The sequence below is a fragment of the Salmo salar genome, chromosome 03 (assembly GCF_965601325.2).
Source record: "Salmo salar chromosome 03, fSalSal1, whole genome shotgun sequence".
NCBI lineage: Eukaryota > Metazoa > Chordata > Actinopteri > Salmoniformes > Salmonidae > Salmo > Salmo salar.
The window spans coordinates 102,282,501-102,293,926 of record NC_138293.1 but is presented as its reverse complement, the minus strand read 5'-3'; the positions used below and the strand labels follow the sequence as shown (position 1 = coordinate 102,293,926).

At 40.0% G+C, this 11,426-nt stretch overlaps 1 long non-coding RNA gene across 1 annotated transcript; it reads right to left on the bottom strand.

Moving 5' to 3' along the window:
* Window positions 1–245: 245 nt before the first annotated feature.
* On the bottom strand, window positions 246–4,762 carry LOC123734132 (uncharacterized). Its single transcript, XR_014391762.1, has 2 exons — window positions 4,642–4,762; window positions 246–4,217 (listed from the first exon to the last, which is right to left on the bottom strand). It is a non-coding gene; the product is annotated as an uncharacterized LOC123734132 (long non-coding RNA).
* Between the last annotated feature and the right edge of the window lie 6,664 nt (window positions 4,763–11,426).

Below are 11,426 nucleotides of genomic sequence, written 5' to 3'. Positions count from 1 at the left end.
CTAATGTTTTGCTTTCGCTGTAAAGCCTTTTTGAAATCGGACAGTGTGGTTAGATAAAGGAGAGTCTTGTCTTTAAAATGGTGTAAAATAGTCATATGTTTGAAAAATGGAAGTTTTCGGATTTTTGAGGAGTTTGTATTTCGCGCCACGCCCATCATTGGATAGTGGAGCAGGTGTTCCGCTAGCGGAACGTCTAGATGTAAGAGGTTAAATAATATGAATGAACAAATGAATGAACAAATGAATGAATGAATGAAATTTTATTTCTGTGTCAAATCACCAACTGGCAACCCATCCCTTATGGGGTTAATTGCCACAAAAACAAACATTACAATAATTCACTATGGTAATTAAATGATAATTCTCCTTCCGGTGTTCTCTGCATTGTGCATTGCATGAATAGTGAAAAAAATAAGGTAAAAATCAATACATAATAGTAAATAAGGTGATGCAAACAATAATTACATCCCTAGAGCAGAACAATAATATACATATATACACACACTGTATATATACACATACATACATATAAACATTCTGTATATATACACATACATACATACATAACATATACAGATAAATAAATACAGAAAAAAATAAACAGAAGGCATTTGAACCCAGTCTGGCACAAAGAGAAGATTCATATGGGAGACAAGTCTATACACAATCTATATATACACATACCATTTACCACATAGAAGATTCATATGGGAGACAAGTCTATACACAATCTATATATACACGTACCATTTACCACATAGAAGATTCATATGGGAGACAAGTCTATACACAATCTATATACACACACATACCATTTACCACATAGAAGAGTCATATGGGAGACAATTCTATACACAATCTATATACACACGTACCATTTACCACGTAGAAGCTACATATTGTTATAATTTAATTATAGGTAGCCCTTTTTCATTTATTCCAGGATTTATCTAAATATTCAGCAAACGGAAATACACAATGGACAACAAAAAACATTACAATTTCTCCTCATCACTCATCACATAATGGCAGGGTATATCTGGTGGTCTGTCTCCTCATCACTCATCACATACTGCCAGGGTATATCTGGTGGTCTGTCTCGTCATCACTCATCACATAATAACAGGGTATATCTGGTGGTCTGTCTCCTCATCACTCATCACATACTGCCAGGGTATATCTGGTGGTCTGTCTCGTCATCACTCATCACATAATGCCAGGGTATATCTGGTGGTCTGTCTCCTCATCACTCATCACATACTGCCAGGGTATATCTGGTGGTCTGTCTCCTCATCACTCATCACATACTGCCAGGGTATATCTGGTGGTCTGTCTCATCATCACTCATCACATAATGCCAGGGTATATCTGGTGGTCTGTCTCCTCATCACTCATCACATAATAACAGGGTATATCTGGTGGTCTGTCTCCTCATCACTCATCACATAATAACAGGGTATATCTGGTGTGCTTTCTGGAATAAGATCAAGTGTATATCATGGTAGAAAGGTCAATAGAGGATAAAATGAGTTTCATTCTCTATTTCTTCGAGGTCACAATAGTTGCATAGTCTTTCCTCTTCCATTTCACCACAATACCAACCTGTTTCAATACACAGAGGCAATATCCCTGATCTAACCTGTTTCAATAGGCAGAGGCAATATCCCTGATCTGACCTGTTTCAATACGCAGAGGCAATATCCCTGATCTTACCTGTTTCAATACACAGAGGCAATATCCCTGATCTTACCTGTTTCAATAGGCAGAGCAAATATCCCTGATCTGACCTGATTCAATACGGAGAGGCAATATCCCTGATCTAACCTGTTTCAATAGGCAGAGGCAATATCCCTGATCTGACCTGTTTCAATACGCAGAGACAATATCCCTGATCTGACCTGTTTCAATAGGCAGAGCAAATATCCCTGATCTGACCTGATTCAATACACAGAGGCAATATCCCTGATCGTACCTGTTTCAACACGCAGAGGCAATATCCCTGATCTGACCTGTTTCAATACACAGAGGCAATATCCCTGATCTGAACTGTGCACATAGAGATCTCTTGCTTTTAGGTAGGTTATACATAATATATCTCTCACACACCAATTCACCCTGAATCAAACAAAAGGTTCTCAATTTGGGTTTATGATTCATCTCACACACCCATTTTATTTTCATGTTGCATCAACAGTTGTTTTTTAATCATATCTCTGTCTCCCTTAATTTGGTTTTGGTACAGATGTTCACAGTCACACTGTTGAAAAAGCTCAGACATTTCAGTTTCCCAGGCTTCCACTATGGATACATAAATACAATAATCATGAAAAAAGTAATTGATGAAAGAGACTTCAACTAGGACTATAAAATAATGAAGAAACAATTTAACATTTTGTTATTTTATGGCTTATATTTCTTGTGGAAGATGATAAATAACACCTGGGGATAAAAACGCCTACATCTTCTGACAAATGGTGTTAAAATGCATCAAATTCCCTTTCAGGATTCATATTTTGGTGTTTTTAAAGTAAAAGACACCTTATATTTAAAGCCTTTTTGAATCCACATTTTACACTAAATAAGAACTGATATTTCCTGGGGACAGAAAAGGCACCACATGGTAGGAATGACTCAGCAGCACTCCAACACTAGTTTAGTGGATTCCAAATGTTCCCTCTACTTTATTCTAAATTATTAACCTGAAATACTCACTTTACTTGGAAACTGGGTTGCAGTTTAGAGGTTAAACTATGAGCTGCTCTGTCATCTCAAAATGGCCCTGTACAGATACTTTCTTATATTCAGTTTCAACTGTAGTCAAGGAGTCACCCTTCATATAACAACAGTAACCAGAGGGTGGAGCTAACAGTCAGTTTCAACTGTAGTCAAGGAGTCACCCTTCATATAACAACAGTAACCAGAGGGTGGAGCTGACAGTCAGATTCAACTGTAGTCAAGGAGTCACCCTTCATATAACAACAGTAACCAGAGGGTGGAGCTAACAGTCAGTTTCAACTGTAGTCAAGGTGTCACCCTTCATATAACAACAGTAACCAGAGGGTGGAGCTGACAGTCAGATTCAACTGTAGTCAAGGAGTCACCCTTCATATAACAACAGTAACCAGAGGGTGGAGCTAACAGTCAGTTTCAACTGCAGTCAAGGAGTCACCCTTCATATAACAACAGTAACCAGAGGGTGGAGCTAACAGTCAGTTTCAACTGTAGTCAAGGAGTCACCCTTCATATAACAACAGTAACCAGAGGGTGGAGCTAACAGTCAGTTTCAACTGTAGTCAAGGAGTCACCCTTCATATAACAACAGTAACCAGAGGGTGGAGCTAACAGTCAGTTTCAACTGTAGTCAAGGAGTCACCCTTCATATAACAACAGTAACCAGAGGGTGGAGCTAACAGTCAGTTTCAACTGTAGTCAAGGAGTCACCCTTCATATAACAACAGTAACCAGAGGGTGGAGCTAACAGTCAGTTTCAACTGTAGTCAAGGAGTCACCCTTCATATAACAACAGTAACCAGAGGGTGGAGCTAACAGTCAGTTTCAACTGCAGTCAAGGAGTCACCCTTCATATAACAACAGTAACCAGAGGGTGGAGCTAACAGTCAGTTTCAACTGTAGTCAAGGAGTCACCCTTCATATAACAACAGTAACCAGAGGGTGGAGCTAACAGTCAGTTTAAACTGTAGTCAAGGTGTCACCCTTCACATAACAACAGTAACCAGAGGGTGGGGCTAACAGTCAGTTTCATGAGACAGCAGTAACGTGACATTGTTCTGAATCTTGATTAAAAAATGTATAGTCCTTCTTCAAGACATCTCTCTTACATTATTTTAGCTAAACTTATAATTTACTCGAAACCACGTTTAGTTGTGTTTTTCCCCTGTAAGGTGTATAAGTGCTGGATAAGAACCAAAGGATGAGAAACCCTGAGATAAACATAAAACCATATAATGTAAAAGCTCCTCCACCATCTTTACCAGACGTTTTACTGATAACATGTAGACCTACTGATTAGTTTCCACTTTGAAAACTGCTGTCTGTCAGCAACTCAGCTCAAGTAGCAGTTCTAACTAGTAATATCTCATTCCTAGTATTCATTCACATACTCTGTCCTTTAGAATGAATTATTGTTCATAAATACTTACTTTATTTGTCAGTATTGTCCATATAGTGTTTTCTGCTCTGTCATCTCAAAATGGATCCTGTACAAAAGAACATATTTACTTTCAGTCACCTCCTGGTTGGTGCAGTGGTCTAAACCACTGTCTAAACTACTGTCTAAACCACTGCACCCCATCTGAACAGTTTCTCACCATCTGGCCATCTGGCCCATAGAGACTACATGACTATGCACTCTACGGTGCACACCACATCAACGGGGATGTAGTGGAGGGTAAACACGCTTACGCACCTTTTTATTTGTAAAATAGTGTTTACTCAACTTTGTATTTTGTTAATGATCGTTTACCACTTATTATGCGTTTCCAGCGTTAAGTCTAAATTCCATCGTGGAAACCGGGTCCAGGTTGGTCAGCATGATAAAGAATCATATCTCAAGGTTACTCTGTCTATTGAATGTCTGACTACGACCTAACTTTATAGTAGTTATATGTAGCCAACACTTACCAGAGTCTGCCCCTCTGTCCTTCAAATCAACACATTTATCCTGCTTCTGATGTTGCAGAGAAATGTGCGCTACATTTTGTAACCACAGTTACTTTCACTTTCATATGAGGAAATCACGTCAGTTCTCACGTCACTGGTGTATGGGTAAATAATGATGACAGAAGAGATCTACTAACTAGTAATAATATGTCATTCCACGTATTCATTATCTTACTCTGTCCTTTATTGTTCAGAAATACTTTATTTGTACTTCTCTCCATATAGTGTGTTTTCCTCTTTTGTCATCTCACCATGGATCCTGCACTCAGCCGTCTCCCCACCCTGATAATAAAGTGTTTTATTGGAATCATCCACTAGATGGCAGTAAACACCTGCTGTAACTAGACTTTACAACAACATTCCTTATTCATAAAGGCAGTGTCTCAAAGGAGGAGTGCTGAACCAGGATCAGGTCCCCCTGTCTATGTAATCTGATTCATTATGATCTAGGATCAGGTCCCCCTGTCCATTTAATCTGATTCATTATGATCTAGGATCAGGTCCCTCCTCTCCATGTAATCTGATTCATTATGATCTAGGATCAGGTCCCCCTGTCCATGTAATCTGATTCATTATGATCTAGGATCAGGTCCCCCTCTCCATGTAATCTGATTCATTATGATCTAGGATCAGGTCCCTCCTCTCCATGTAATCTGATTCATTATGATCTAGGATCAGGTCCCTCCTCTCCATGTAATCTGATTCATTATGATCTAGGATCAGGTCCCTCCTCTCCATGTAATCTGATTCATTATGATCTAGGATCAGGTCCCCCTCTCCATGTAATCTGATTCATTATGATCTAGGATCAGGTCCCCCTGTCCATGTAATCTTATTCATTATGATCTAGGATCAGGTCCTCCTCTCCATGTAATCTGATTCATTATGATCTAGGATCAGGTCCCCCTCTCCATGTAATCTGATTCATTATGGTCTAGGATCAGGTCCCCCTCTCCATGTAATCTGATTCATTATGATCTAGGATCAGGTCCCCCCTCTCCATGTAATCTGATTCATTATGATCTAGGATCAGATCCCTCCTCTCCATGTAATCTGATTCATTATGATCTAAAAGGCTAAACTGATCCTAGATCAGCTATCCTACTCTTTATGAATACTGTCACAGGTGACTCCTCAAGATGAGGCTCATGATTTATAAGTTATATTAACTTAAAGGTTCTATATAGACCTTATGGTCATTTTAATGGGGTTGAACATCCATCCCATCAGATTGTCTAAAGGATTTTATGAGTTCAGAAAAATAGTGACTTGGAAACATCTCTCTGACCTCACCCTGCTGAAACACACTCAAGTAAAGACCACATATCTACAGTTATATGCTTTTCTGTTTCTACCCTCTTTTACTGCCAATGTATGGACAGGCATCCATAATCTGGGCTGATTATCAGGAACACTTGGGTCCAAGGCATTGCATCTCAGTGCTTGTGGTGTCACTACAGCAAACCTGGTTCGAATCCAGGCTGTATCACAACCGGCTGTGATTGGGAGTCCCATAGGTTTGCACACAATTGGCCCAGTGTTGTCCGGGTTTGGCCGGTGTAGGCAGGTTGGATGATGCTCTTCGCTCTCCTTTGGCTTTGATTAGCTACTTTTTGTCCATTGTCTGAAGAAGCCTATTGTGGTGAAACGTCAGGAGCTCATTTTATAAATGTACTTTTAATCTTTTTAGTAACTTTAAAATGAACCACATGGATTCTAACTGGGGATTCAGCTAAAACTAGTATTTTTGGGACCAAATAAATTGATACCAACAGTGGACAATTCCCAGCAAAAGCCTGGGGCTACAACTGTCAAGAGGAGAACAGGGGGTGAATTCCCCTTGGAGAACCCAGAGTGCAACACTGAAGAAAAACATATTGGAGAATAACAAAAATCTCAATCTGAAGCTCTAAAGAAAAAAGAGGAATAGTGTAAATCAGGACCATCATTCTTCCTCTGGCTGTATGAATCAGGAACACCATTCTTCTTCCTGTCCGTATGAATCAGGAACACCATTCTTCTTCCTGTCCACCTATTGTCCCTTTATGAATCAGGACCACCATTCTTCCTCCTGTCCACCTATTGTCCCTGTATGAATCAGGACCATCATTCTTCTTCCTGTCCACCTATTGTCCCTGTATGAATCAGGAACACCATTCTTCCTCCTGTCCACCTATTGTCCCTGTATGAATCAGGACCACCATTCTTCCTCCAGTCCACCTATTGTCCCTGTATGAATCAGGACCACCATTCTTCCTCCTGTCCACCTATTGTACCTGTATGAATCAGGAACACCATTCTTCCTCCTGTCCACCTATTGTCCCTGTATGAATCAGGACCACCATTCTTCCTCCTGTCCCACATATTGTCCCTGTATGAATCAGGAACACCATTCTTCCTCCTGTCCACCTATTGTCCCTGTATGAATCAGGACCACCATTCTTCCTCCTGTCCACCTATTGTCCCTGTATGAATCAGGAACACCATTCTTCCTCCTGTCCACCTATTGTCCCTGTAGGAATATTAGTTGGCATCTAATTGAAGAACATACTGCTTTATAGATCCCAGCCTGACAAACAATTGTTTGGGCCTGACTTTGAGCACTTGCACTGGGCCTCCATTGAGTCTCCATGTGTCAAGCAGTACAGAGAAACACCCTCTAGATGACAGCAGAGGCTTTTGGATCTACCCTGTCTAACCACCAGTTTAGTGACCTTGTTCCATCAATATGTCCATACTACTTCACAACCCATTTGAGGTCTTGACCAGCAATGTCCCATTGGGCTCAACCAAGCCGAGAGTGATGTTCTAGAAAGAGGACTGACTTTCATACCAACTCCTAAACAGGTGGACTGACTTTCATACCAACTCCTAAACAGGTGGACTGACTTTCATACCAACTCCTAAACAGGTGGACTGACTTTCATACCAACTCCTAAACAGGTGGACTGACTTTCATACCAACTCCTAAACAGGTGGACTGACTTTCATACCAACTCCTAAACAGGTGGACTGACTTTCATACCAACTCCTAAACAGGTGGACTGACTTTCATACCAACTCCTAAACAGGTGGACTGACTTTCATACCAACTCCTAAACAGGTGGACTGACTTTCATACCAACACCTAAACAGGTGGACTGACTTTCATACCAACACCTAAACAGGTGGACTGACTTTCATACCAACTCCTAAACAGGTGGACTGACTTTCATACCAACTCCTAAACAGGTGGACTGACTTTCATACCAACTCCTAAACAGGTGGACTGACTTTTATACCAACTCCTAAACAGGTGGACTGGGAGGAGCTCCGCAGGGATCTACACGTCTATCATAGAAGATTGAAGTTATCAGATCATTGTGAATATGAAACAGATTTTCCTCAGATACTATTTCCAAACCCCTCACATTGGGAACCTCAGTTGGAGTCAGAAACTATACAGACTCTTATACGTAGGGATGTGGCTTCCTTTTCACAATTCACAACCAGACCTGTTAATCAGCTTAACCTTATAAATGTTCTAGAAATATAGTGATTAAACCAGCAGATAAGGGTCTCAGATTGTTGTAATGGATGAAGTGAATATCTTCTTGAAGCCAATAGACAATAGGATCATGTTAAACACTATGTTCCATTGTCACACTCAACACAACCAGAAAACACAAAGATTAATCCAGGAGATAAACTGTACGAGGATAAGTACATTACAGATAAACAGATGGTCTGTCTTTTTGGTCCAGATTCTCCAAGGCCTAGGCAGTTTTACTTACTGCCTAAAATACACATCTCCTGAGACGTTGGCGGTTCCCTGCAGCTGACCAATAGGAAGTGATTGTGTCTCAGAGACATTGGCTGTTCCCTGTAGCAGACCAATAGGAAGTGATTGTGTCTCAGAGACGTGGGCGGTTCCCTGCAGCTGACCAATAGGAAGTGATTGTGTCTCAGAGACGTTGGCTGTTCCCTGTAGCTGACCAATAGGAAGTGATTGTGTCTATGAGACGTGGGCGGTTCCCTGCAGTTGACCAATAGGAAGTGATTGTGTCTCAGCATCTTACTGTATTGCTGAATATATAGACTTTTATATCAACCCTCTATCCCAGAAACACCCAGCTATGTTCAGGATACTGATGAATGAAGGGTTTATTACTATTGTAGTACTGACTTTAATATCAACCCTCTATCCCAGAAACACCCAGCTATGTTCAGGATACTGATGAATGAAGGGTTTATTACTATTGTAGTACTGACTTTTATATCAACCCTCTATCCCAGAAACACCCAGCTATGTTCAGGATACTGATTAATGAAGGGTTTATTACTATTGTAGTACTGACTTTTATATCAACCCTCTATCCCAGAAACACCCAGCTATGTTCAGGATACTGATGAATGAAGGGTTTATTACTATTGTATTACTCTTTTTATTAACTTAGCTACTGACTTGTTCTATTGTTGTTGCATTGTCAAGAGGTTAACCTGCAAGGAAGCATTTCATTGCACTGTGTCCTCCATGTATATGACAAATAAACACACTGTGTCCTCCATGTATATGACAAATAAACACACTCTGTCCTCCATGTATATGACAAATAAACACACTGTGAACTCCATGTATATGACAAATAAACACACTGTGTCCTCCATGTATATGACAAATAACACACTGTGTCCTCCATGTATATGACAAATAAACACACTCTGTCCTCCATGTATATGACAAATAAACACACTGTGAACTCCATGTATATGACAAATAAACACACTGTGAACTCCATGTATATGACAAATAAACACACTTGAACTTAGAAGGGAAGGGGGAGGGCAGCCAGGAAGGGAGGGGGAAAGATGGCCAGATAAATTACAGTAAGTGTCCTCAAATGTTCTGGAATCTAAACATCTCACATTCGCTGGTAGAACTGACCAATGAAATTAATCATAGAGGTCTTATAACTTATTACATTCAACAGGTCTATTGTTTTGTCTCATGTCTCTTCATATTCATATAGCCTGGGGGCTATGTAGCTGTATTGAAATGACCTTGTTTTATAACCTTCTTAGTTGCTCAGTGGTACTTCAATTGACCTGACCATGTCCAATTCAATCACCCAATAATGCTCCAGCATCCACTCAGAGCTTATGCATCTAATGCATTCCTCAAATACTGCAGAGTTGTTAAACAAGTCCCTGAGATCGACCTGTTCAACCACATTTATTTGCTTATTTGTCAGATGAAACCTGAGGGGATCACTGTAGTGGGTCATAATGCATCCAAAATGGTTCTGAGGTCCTCAACAATGTTATTCTGCACCGTAGCTGGGATGCAGTGTTCTTTCCATATTTTCTAAATAAAAAGACAGATATTGTTTTTGAGACCTTCAATTAGCTGCTCAGTGTTGATCCCTGTGGCTTGAACATATTCAGCCTCTGGCAGACTCTCTACATCGCTCATGTCATCTTCAATGGGATCAGTCCCAGTCTCAAATTCATCATGAGGGAAAATCTCATCTAAGTTGTCTCTTAAAATCTCTGTGTGGTTTTGGTAGATGTGTGACTGATAGACACTGAAACATCTATTTGTTTTCCCACACCCATTAACTGTTTAGGTATTTCTATGTTTAGTCGAGTGAGTGTATTTCTATGTTAGGTTAATGGGGGGGTTGGGACTCTCAATTGGAGGCAGGTGCTTCCTCGTTGCCTCTGATTGAGAGTCCTATATATGGGTAATTGTTTGGTGTAGGTTTTGTGGGAGATTGTTTCTTGTCTAGCGTGTGTGAGCCTGAGAAGACTGTTTCGTTGATCGTGAGTTCGTTTTGTAATTTTGGTGTTCATTTTGAGTTAATAAAAGTTCAAGATGAGCAACCACATACCTGCTGCATTTTGGTCCTCCTTTCCCAACGACAACCGTGACACATATTTGTTCATCAAAAATTGTGAATAACTCACCACAGGTTAATGAGAAGGGTGTGCTTGAAAGGATGCACAAAGCTCTGCAATGTTGGGTTGTATTGGAGAGAGTCTGAGTCTTAAATCATTTTCCACACAGTCTGTGCCTGTATTTAGTTTTCATGCTAGTGAGGGCTGAGAATCCACTCTCACATAGGTACGTGGGCATCAGTGTCTTAACAACTCCATGTTTTCAGATTTTTTTTTTTAGCTTTCTGTGGTTTATCTCTCTTGAGGTTTGTAGTGTTAACAGGACAAGTCTAACTCTTACTTACAATCAGGCAGACCTACCCGGAAATTACTTTTTCATTCTACAAGGGGTCACAAGCTCACCTGACAGCAGCTCCATAAGTCCACTACAAAAATTCCCAACTGTTTCACATTTTTCAAACAGTTCAAATTCAGGTCTTCCCCATTCACTACAAAATTTCCCAACTGTTTCAAGTTCAACAAGGTCACTACACCTCACATCTATCATCAGGCCATTCATGTTTATTTCAAACATTTGCATACACCCTAAATAGCATGACGTCTTTAAAGTTATATTATAACAGGACACAGGAATAACTCATCAATCACTTTTTTGACAGCAACCGTCTACTATATTCTCTCTAATGGTTACACAATACTGTTGTGTATAATACTGTAAAATATATATCAGAACAAATAGCAGCAGGAATGGTTATACAGCTAGAGACACAATAATGTTAAAATATATATCAGAACAAATAGCAGCAGGAATGGTTATACAGCTAGAGACAATACTGTTAAAATATATATCAGAACAAATAGCAGCAGGA